The sequence below is a fragment of the Ailuropoda melanoleuca genome, unplaced genomic scaffold (genome assembly GCF_002007445.2).
Source record: "Ailuropoda melanoleuca isolate Jingjing unplaced genomic scaffold, ASM200744v2 unplaced-scaffold6751, whole genome shotgun sequence".
Classification (NCBI taxonomy): Eukaryota; Metazoa; Chordata; class Mammalia; order Carnivora; family Ursidae; genus Ailuropoda; species Ailuropoda melanoleuca.
In genome coordinates, this window is record NW_023242181.1 from 245,816 (window position 1) to 255,324 (window position 9,509).

Genomic DNA, 9,509 nt, shown 5'->3' on the forward strand with positions numbered 1-9,509 from the left:
ACCAGGTCCTCCCTCGAGGAGCTCAGGGTCTAGAGGGGAAGATGGACAAAACATGAAACAAAAACGTGAACAGAAAGAGAAATTGTTATATAGAAAAAGAGCAAAGTGTGACAACTGGGTCCTAAACGCCGGCCAGGTGAGGGATCCGAAAAANGGCCAGGTGAGGGGTCCGAAAAGGCTGTGCTGAGGCCACAGTGAGATTTACTGCAGAGGGGAAGGAGGAGCCAGCCCTGCGCCAATCCCAGTCTATGTAGCCCTGCAGAGGGCACCGTGGTGCAGAAGACTTTTGGAGGCAGAACTTGACCTGGCTGGATTGGAGGTTAGACAGAAGGCCAGGGTGGCCAGAGGAAGCTGTACAGGAGAAAGGGGGTGGGGGGGCAGAGGGGCAGTGCCAGGGCAGCTGGACAGTCACAGTGCCCTGCTCCTCCTGTTGTGAGACCCCATTTTCCCCACACTCAGTGCCTTAACCCACAAACCCTTACTGTCTCACAGTCTAAGGGGACAAGGAATAAAGAAGTGCTCAGCTGGGGGCTCCTTCCAGAGCCTCTCAGGAGGTTGGGGCTGTTGTCAATTGTGAAACATGACCTACTTCACTTAAAACCTCAGCTCACTCAGTGGTGTTGGTAGGTCATTCCCCATCGAAGGCCGGAGTTCTCCTCTGTCTGTTGTCCCTCAGGGCCAGGCCACATGCACGTGTCTGTATCATGGTTCCACAGAGGGGCTTGTTCCCCTCTGTGGGCATCTGAGCGAGGACAGGGGTCAGAGTGATTCACGGACAGGCACTGAGCTTTTAGAACCAAATCTTGGAAGGGGCTTTTGGTCAAGCTGCCATCTTTTGTGTGATGGAAGTGAATCACTAAGTCCAGGCTACACTTCACGGGAGGGTTTATACAAGGATGAGTATACTTGAGATGGGGATCACAGGGAGCCACTGGGGAGAGAAGGGGAAGTCCCCAGCAGGGTCTGAGCCTTACCCAGAATCACAGACTGGTAAGAAGGCAGAACCAGGCCTGAACCCAGCTCTCTGAGTGTCCTCAAAGTTGGGGCCATGGCTGAACCTAGCTACTCATTGGGAGCTCTGCAAGAGGTTGTGTTTTGGAACTGGCTGTAGACCTGGAGACGGAATGGGGTTGAGAAGAAGCATCGACATCCCAGGCAGGAGGCATCCCAGCACATACCTCTCTGAGGAGGAGCCCAGGCCAGGGCAACCCACTGATGGCACCCCTGCCCACATGACACCCAGAGAAAAGGAGGGATGGCTCATGACAAACGACTGGCAGCGTCCAGGGGTAAGGGTGGGCTCAGCCCCTTAAGCCAAGTCTCCAATCCCTTCTGCAGGGTTTGCCTTGGAAATTAGAAAGCCTAAGACCTGGGAAAGCTATTTCCCATCCACCCCTAGGTGGGACTATCATCTTCTGGGCCTGCACAATAGGACTATTGGGGCACACACATGTACACAGACACATACACAACACTAGGGACTGTGGGTGGGATCAGAGGAGCTACAGACTCAGAGAAGGTGAGAAAAGAAGAAAATGTGGTGGCGGGTATTCCCTACATGCAACACCACTCCCCCCCTTTCTTAGATGGTATCCCACCTATGCCTGTGGACTTCTGCAAGAAGTACATGCTGGAATAATCCCTATCGCACAGGCAAGACACAGACCATCCCTGACAGGCACAACGGCTCCAAAACAGGGAAGATGGAGATTTGTGTCAGAGCCCGGGGTGTTTCTAAGCTGGGGCCCAGGCTGCACCCAGACCTTCCCTGGGGTCTGTGGAGACAGGTGTGCTGGTGTCACTGGGTACGCATGTGGTATGGCATGGCATGCAGAAAGCGGATGAGCAGTCGGCAGCCCAGGGCACAGTTTGTGTAAGTGATAGTCCAGGTGTGGACTCAGGGAGGGGATCCCAGGAAGTGAAGTCACTTCCCTGATAATCGACCCCAACAGAACTTGGAACCCCGGTCACCAGGCACCCAAATGCTAGTGCAGTCCCCTTTCAGGCTCACTTCGCCAGAGACATTTGATAGTGAAAGATGTTCTCTTGCTGCGTGCCCATTTCCCGGGCTCTGGCTTCCAGAAACCCCGGGGTGAGGGACTTTTCACATGCTGCAGACACTGGCTCAACCCGCACCCCCGACGCCTCAGGGCCTTTGCCAGGAGGTGCCAGAAGGTAATACCGAGTGACCTAGGCCAACCGGGCCACCTCTCCAACCCATCCCTGGGCAGCCCCATTCCCCCAGTTTCAGGGAAAGAGGGGTATGTGGGGTAGGTCCCACCCTGGGCTGCAGGAGGCTGCAGGGCAGTCGATACCCTGGTGATGCCTTCATGTTCACACCGATGCCACGGTGGGCAGGTTGGAAAGAGAATTCCTGAGGTGCCTCTCACCAGGGCCAGAGTGAATCCAAGGCCCTCGAGCTGTGTCACTTTTCTCTCCATGGTAGAGCTGCATGCATCCTGGGGTGTGGTGTGTCTGCAAAGGAGTCCCCTGGGTCTGAGGACCAGCAAAGGGAGCCGGACAGACCTCTGAGGCCTCCCACCTGGCTGCCAGGCCCTGTATTTACAGAGCTCCACACAGGAGACAGGGCAGGAGCTGAACGATGGGATCCCATGCCCCACCTCCTTGAAGGACAGGAAGGAGTCCCTTACTGCCAACAAAGTCCAGCGCCGGCTCAGGGTGAGTGGAGGTGCCGGAGGGACCCAGCACCCAGGGCACCTATGTGGCACAAAGGGACCCAGATCCCAGACACCAGCCTCTGGGCTCCTCGGGCTCCCTCCTAGACTCCTGCTCCCATATGAACCTGGATCCCCATCTCCTCCCCAAAACTGCCCTCAGGGCCCTGCCACGGCCTGGGCCCGATGCACACTCCCTATCCACGTATCTGTACGAATATCAGAAAAGCGATCTTAAACCACCTCTCACCTCTTGCTCCAGATCCTGGTGAGTTGGGAGACTTTTCCCCAAAGGGGCATGGGGCTCATGGTCCTATGCCTATTGCTCTGCCTTTTGGTTGTGAAGGAACACATCCCTGGGGCCCCTCCAGGGTCCAGAGCAGGCGCCTCCTTGTGCTGCACAACATTCCAGAAGGCCCATCAGTTACCGCAGCCACTGAGCCCTTCAGAGATGCAGGACGTTCATGTAATTCCCTGCTGTTGCCAACTCACAGCGCTGCATGGAACATCCTACGTGCCCTGAAATCCTGGCACCCCCACCCAGGAAACAGTCTCTGTGTTCTCAAGCCTGGGATACATTGTCAGAAATCACAGGGATGGTGCCGTTAATGCAGGAAGTGGCTGTCAATACTCAGCTAATGACCTGACCTGAGATACCAACCTCCATTCACACACCCCCCACCTCACATCCTCTTATGGTTGCCATTCTCCTTTTTCCCTAAAAAGACTGCATGAGTTATTTTTTTGAGAGACAGAGACAGAGACAGAGACGGGGGTTGGAGACACAGAGGGAGAGACAGGATCCTCAAGCAGACCCTGCCGTAAGCGCGAAGCCTGATGACGGACTCGATCTCAGGACGCGCGAATCATGACCTCAGCCAAAACCAAGAGGTGGACCCTGAACCCTTGGAACCAGCCAGGCACCTTGCTCCTTTTGCCTACTGTGGGCCCTCTTGTCCCACCTCTTTGCCTATGTCACCGAGAGACTGGGGGTTTGCTCCGGGCTCCAACCCCCAACCCTCCTGTTGACCGCAGTGAAGACCGCATGTCTCCCCCGTCCCACCTCAGGCTAGGAAGGCCTCAACCAGGAAGAGCAATGGGGCCTGCGTGGTGCAGCCCCAATGGGCGGAGCTGCTGAAGAAGCGAGTGGAACACCTGCTGCCCACCTTCCTAGACGGAGACCTCAGCTACGTCTCCATGTTCTTGGCCACATACAGAGCTTTTGCTACCGCCCAGGAGGTGCTGGACCAGCTGCTGACAAGGTGGGCACCCTGCCCCTCCACAGCCCAGTGGCATTTGCCCACCTCCTGCTTGGGAGTCTGGGGAATGCCACCCAACTTAACGGAGCCTCACTTGGCTTCTCTGACTGGGGCAGAGTTATGACAGGGTCTCAGTGGGGTCCTGTAAGGTAAGGACACCTGGGTGCCTGGCCCTGTGGAAAGGTCCGCTACAGGGGTTGTGTTCGTGCTCGTGGATCATCGTCCCACTCCCCATGAGGAAGCCTCTGCCTCAGCCCTCACCATCACCACAGTCTTGAGCTGGGCTCTTTTTCCCTTGGAAAAGGACATCTGACACTCCATCTGGGCTCTGTGCCCTGGGTGAGACCAGAGCAGGCATGCCCGGGGATGAGCAGGAGGCCCCAGGCACACTCAGCTCTCTGGGATGGGGCTGGTGGGGGCCCTTTCATTCATTGAGCATAAAGGATGGATGCCCTTCTAGGTGCAGACCTGCAGACGCTTCCCTAGGCGCTGTGATCCCATGCAGACAGCGGACAGCACCCGGAAGCACCCCAGGTCTCCATTCTGGATGAGAGGGAGGGTTCACAGGGCATTTCATGTGATCCCCCCACCATCCCTCTAGCCTCCTCTAGCTACAGATGCGTCCTCTCATCCTGGGATGAGATTGGCGGAGCCCAGGAGCAAAAGGGCATGTGAGTGAGCTTTGGCTAATGCAGAGGGCCCTTCCTTCTTTGAGAGGGCAGTGAGGGGACTGTGATCTGGGGGCTGCTGGACCCTCATCCCACACATCTGCAATTCCTGGGTGAGGGCTCAGGTCTGAGGGCTTCTTCTGCAGAAGAGGAAAGGGGTCCTGGAGAGCCCTGGGTGGGGAGTGGGGATTGTGGGAGAGCAGAGGGGGCTGGAGGGCAGCCTCAGCCCCTCACAGGGTCATTCCCCATACCCACCGCCTCCCATCCCTGTCTCTCCCCCAATCCCGGGACCCAGAACGAAGAGCATGGCTTCCACACATCTGGTGGAACATCGACACTGGGTGCTCAGCAGGTACTCAGGAGAGCCAGGGAGGGATCAGGGACTGGACGCCCCCCACCCAGTGGGAGATCATTGTCCACGGAAGGACACCCTCTCCTGGCACCTACTGAATGAGGCAGCACGTAGGCTCGGGAGGGGAAGTGGGAGGTATCGGGAGGGTCCTGGGAAAGCCAGGGATGGGACAGAGTCCCTTTGTTCCCTCCTTGGTTGGATAGTCACAGAGAACCAGTGTGCACTGAGGGCAAGGACCACGCCAGACACGCCACCCCTCCCTGCCCGCATGCAGTGGAAATCACGCGGCAAGCGGGCAGGGAGACTGAGCAGGGCGCCCGTAGAATACAGAAATGGTCACACCAGGCGTCAAGGGCTCCCACTCACAGAGGCTTTTGGCCAGCCCCTCCGCAGTGACAAGGCCTGCCTCAGGCAGGACTGCCACATCACAGGTGGACATGGAGTAGGAATGGGCTCTGACAGCCAGGAGCCGGGGACCAGGGGCCCAGGTTCCCACAGGGGTTCCCTGGGCCATCCGTGTGGGAGGTGCCCTGTCCTCTGACTCCTCTGCCCACCTGTCTGTCCCCAGGGCCATCTCCTCCATCCTGGCCACCTGGCTGGGCCACTACCCTGAAGACTTCTTCCAGCCCCCAGAATTTCCCTGCCTAAGGGCACTACTGGCATACGTACGGCGCAACGTGCCAGGCTCAGACCTGGAGCAACGTGCCGAGCTACTCCTCTCTCGGCTGCGACACCTCGAGCCCGCTGAGCTGGAGGCTGTGGGTGAGGAGGACTGGGGGTGGCTGATGGAGGCCTGTGGAGGGGAGACAGTGGGCCACACAGAGCAAACCTCCACAGACTGCCGTGTGGCTGGGAGCAAGGCCTGGCTCAGATCAAAAAAAAAAAAAAAAAAAAAAAAAAAAAAAAAAAAAAACAAAAACCCTGATAAGAGTCATGATCAAATTGCTTAGTACATAAGACATTTCCTATTTTGCCCTAATCTTCATTTCCAATCTTATCTTTGTTGTTCCTCCCACAAAACCCCACATGGATATCAAACTTCTCAAAGTTCCCCATTGTTGACACTCACAACACTCTGGTCCTGCACATCCAGTTCCTTCTGCCTGAAATGCAGGTCAGCCTTGGCAAATTCAAAGAAAGTTTAGCTTCAAGGTTCAATTAAAATGTCACCTTTCTGGTAACTTTCCTCGATTTCTCCAAGTGGAGTTACTTGGATTGTTCTGAGTGACTACCACAACCTGAATGTATCTATATTATATTGCAATCATCTCTTTATAGACTATTTCCCTCTCTGGAAAGTAAACTCCCTGAGGAAAGGCAAGAGAATAACCCTTTTGCATTCCTAACATAGTAGCTGGCACATATTGTTTTCTATTTCATTCCTAATAGAAATGAAGGAAGAAGGGAAGGTAGGACAGGGCAGAGAAAAAAGGGAAGGAAGATAATAAGGAAGGCAAAAAGTCAGGTTATTCTCCACCTACCCATTTATTCCTGGACATCTCTTGGACTACGTAATCATGCAATCAATGTTAGATGTACTACCTTCAACAATAAATGCTTCAGAGCTCAAGCCACATTACCCTAATGATCTCTGTAAGGTTATGATTCAATTTCTAGGCACTGCACAATGGTTACCGCTATTAAATGGAAGATGCCTGCCATGAAAGAATAGCCACCATTACAGAGAAAAATTACAATAGTCTTGGGCTAGGGAACAATCGAGGGAACACACATTTTCTCTTTCCAGATATTAATTCTCTATTATTATTCTTTTCCATCTGTATTAATTATGATCATAATCAAATAAAGGATCTATTCTGCCATGAAGTGTTGGTTGAAAGGGAAAAAATTATTCTCCATGCCTACAAATTTTCCTCTAAGAGTGGATACAAAATACAGGTGATCTCACAAGAAAAAACAAAACAAAAACAATTGCATCATGGCAGTAGTTATGATTATAATAAATTCAACTTATGTTGTCTCTGGATAAAAGAAATTTGCATAATCATTGGCTCTTTGCATACAACCTACTGCTTTATATCTGCATTAATTATATTTTATCATCCATAGCATTTTATAGTCTTACATGGATATTCCTGTTCATTCTCCTAGAATGACTTCCAAACTTGAGGGATTTCAAATGAATGATTAAGTGATATTGTTTAAAAGCAAAAACCAACTATTTCTGGTGGGACAGTGCAAGCCTATGACGGTCCCTACCAGGCAAGCTCTCAAATTCCTCAGCGAGGTTCCTACTTCAAAAATCGAGCTGTTTCTTAGAGTTGCCCAGTTATCCATTAATATTCAGAGAGGAATGACCAAAATCATTGGCAACTGTATTTAGATATATTGAAAGTGTGGTTTTGACTGACAACAATGACTACAACAACAAACTACAGAGAACGTGTCCATGTGCCTGGCTATGTTATACCTCTAGGGCAGATTCCTTCTGGTGGAGATTTGAATGAAAATTTTTCCAATCTTCTTTTGCAGTTGCAACTTTGGCCTGGATGCCATCAGCTTTCTCTTTGGTCAACAGAGTACTCAAAAGTTCTCCTTTAGACAACATCATGTTAAGCTTGTGCTGTCCATTTTCACTTTCTGACAAAAATTCCTACAAAGAAAAAGGCTAAGATCAGGCATAATAAAATGCTCTGTGCTTTAAAATACGTTGATTGTCTACTTATTTCTTGATATAATCAAAGAGAAGAAAGAAATGATTTTTAGTGCACATATTAAATGACTAAGACTCTTTTATCCTCTTTAGACATTGGGAAAAATAATCTTATGTACCTGATATGGTTATTGTGAAAATTAAATGAGAAAATCTGCTTAGGGTGCTCAGAACAATGCTTGTCATATATAAGGACTTTTATTAGTTCCTACATCCCTATTAATACATAAAAATAGCACACATTTAGGCAAATGGACTAGTTTCTCTTCACATACACAATTAATTGTTTCAAGCATGGATTTATTTGAAATTTGAGTTTCTTTTTTTTATAATAATATTTTATTATATTATGTTAGTCACCATACAGTACATCCCTAGTTTTTGATGTAAAGTTCGATGATTCATTAGTTGCGTATAACACCCAGTGCACTACGCAATATGTGCCCTCTTTACTACCCATCACCCGCCTATCCCATCCTCCCACCCCCCTCCCCTCTGAAGCCCTCAGTTTGCTTCCCAGAGTCCATAGTCTCTCATGGTTCATTCCCCCTTCTGTTTACTCCCCCCCTTTCTTCTTCCCTTTCTTCTCCTACCGATCTTCCTACTTCTTCTGTTCCATAAATGAGTGAAACCATATGATAATTGTCTTTAATTTGAGTTTCTTAAGCACGAATTTAATATGCTTACAAAAAGATCAAAAGGCATCTTTTTAATTCATGTAAGCACTGTTATTAGTAGTAATTGTTGGCACTCTTACTTGTATTTTCTGAAGACTTGTTGAAACTTCATTAATATTTTGAGGTATATCGAAACATTTCGCAGTAGTGATTTTTGCATTAACCAACCACTGCTGGAAATCCTTGAAGGCTCTTTGAAATCGTTGTTGTAAAATCTGTTCTCTATTCTGACAGCCCTTGGATGCTTGCAAACAAAGACTTACACCAGGATTTGAAATGTTTAAGGGAAGGAAAAAAATGATAAGATAGATTAAAATAAAGTTTGATAGAATCAACAGTTCTTAGAGTATGCAGTCACATTTAGCAATGCAGTTAATGATTAATTTATCATGCCTTAAAATAAACACACTTCTGGCTGCTTATTTGTATAAAATTTTTTTGCAGACCAATAAGGTTCGTGCTCACCAATTATATTCTTTAATCAAGCCAGAAACTTTTCCACTGTATGTACTTAGGTCTCTGGAAAATCGACAAAGTTCATTCAGTTGAGACTTAAGATCCTCTGTTTTAGGCTCTGCTTTTTGTAGGGCATCCAGTATCTCCTAGTAGGAAATAAGACAGAGGAGGAAGCGCTTAAACTGGGTAGTTTCCACAGCCTCACACTATACATGCATAAATCATATTATAAATTATTAGTGAGGGAAGAGCCATAAGAGATTCAGGAAATAAATGCATCCTATTTTCAGGATTCCTCACGGCAAATAACAGCACTTGGCTTACTTGCATCTTTTTCTAAGCATGGATAGGCACTCCAGCATCAAATGTCACCAAGTAATCAAATGATCATGTAGTCAAGTAAGTCAAAGTGGGACAAGAAAAAGGAAAGAGAAAATAACCTAAATTGCTTAATAACAGTTTGGGCCACTGGAAGATAGGTATATTGTTTACAGGTAAAGAGAAATCATTTCCAAGCAAAGTGATACTTATTTTGGATTTAAAAAACATATGTAGCAATTGATTTTATGTAGTATATATAGTTAACTTTCACACTAAAAATGTCTTATAGCCCGCAGATCTGATTTAACTAGTAATCCATTCATTTCATAGTCTTTTTTTTTTTTAAAGATTTTATTTATTCGACAGAGATAGAGATAGTCAGCGAGAGAGGGAACACAAGCAGGGGGAGTGGGAGAGGAAGAAGCAG

The 9,509-nt window shown here is 49.1% G+C and overlaps 1 long non-coding RNA gene across 1 annotated transcript; it reads right to left on the minus strand.

Annotated features, from left to right (window-relative positions):
- Nucleotides 1-5,856: 5,856 nt before the first annotated feature.
- Nucleotides 5,857-8,929, minus strand: LOC117800286. Its single transcript, XR_004623081.1, has 3 exons — nt 8,771-8,929; nt 8,386-8,563; nt 5,857-7,568 (listed from the first exon to the last, which is right to left on the minus strand). It is a non-coding gene; the product is annotated as an uncharacterized LOC117800286 (long non-coding RNA).
- Nucleotides 8,930-9,509: the final 580 nt, after the last annotated feature.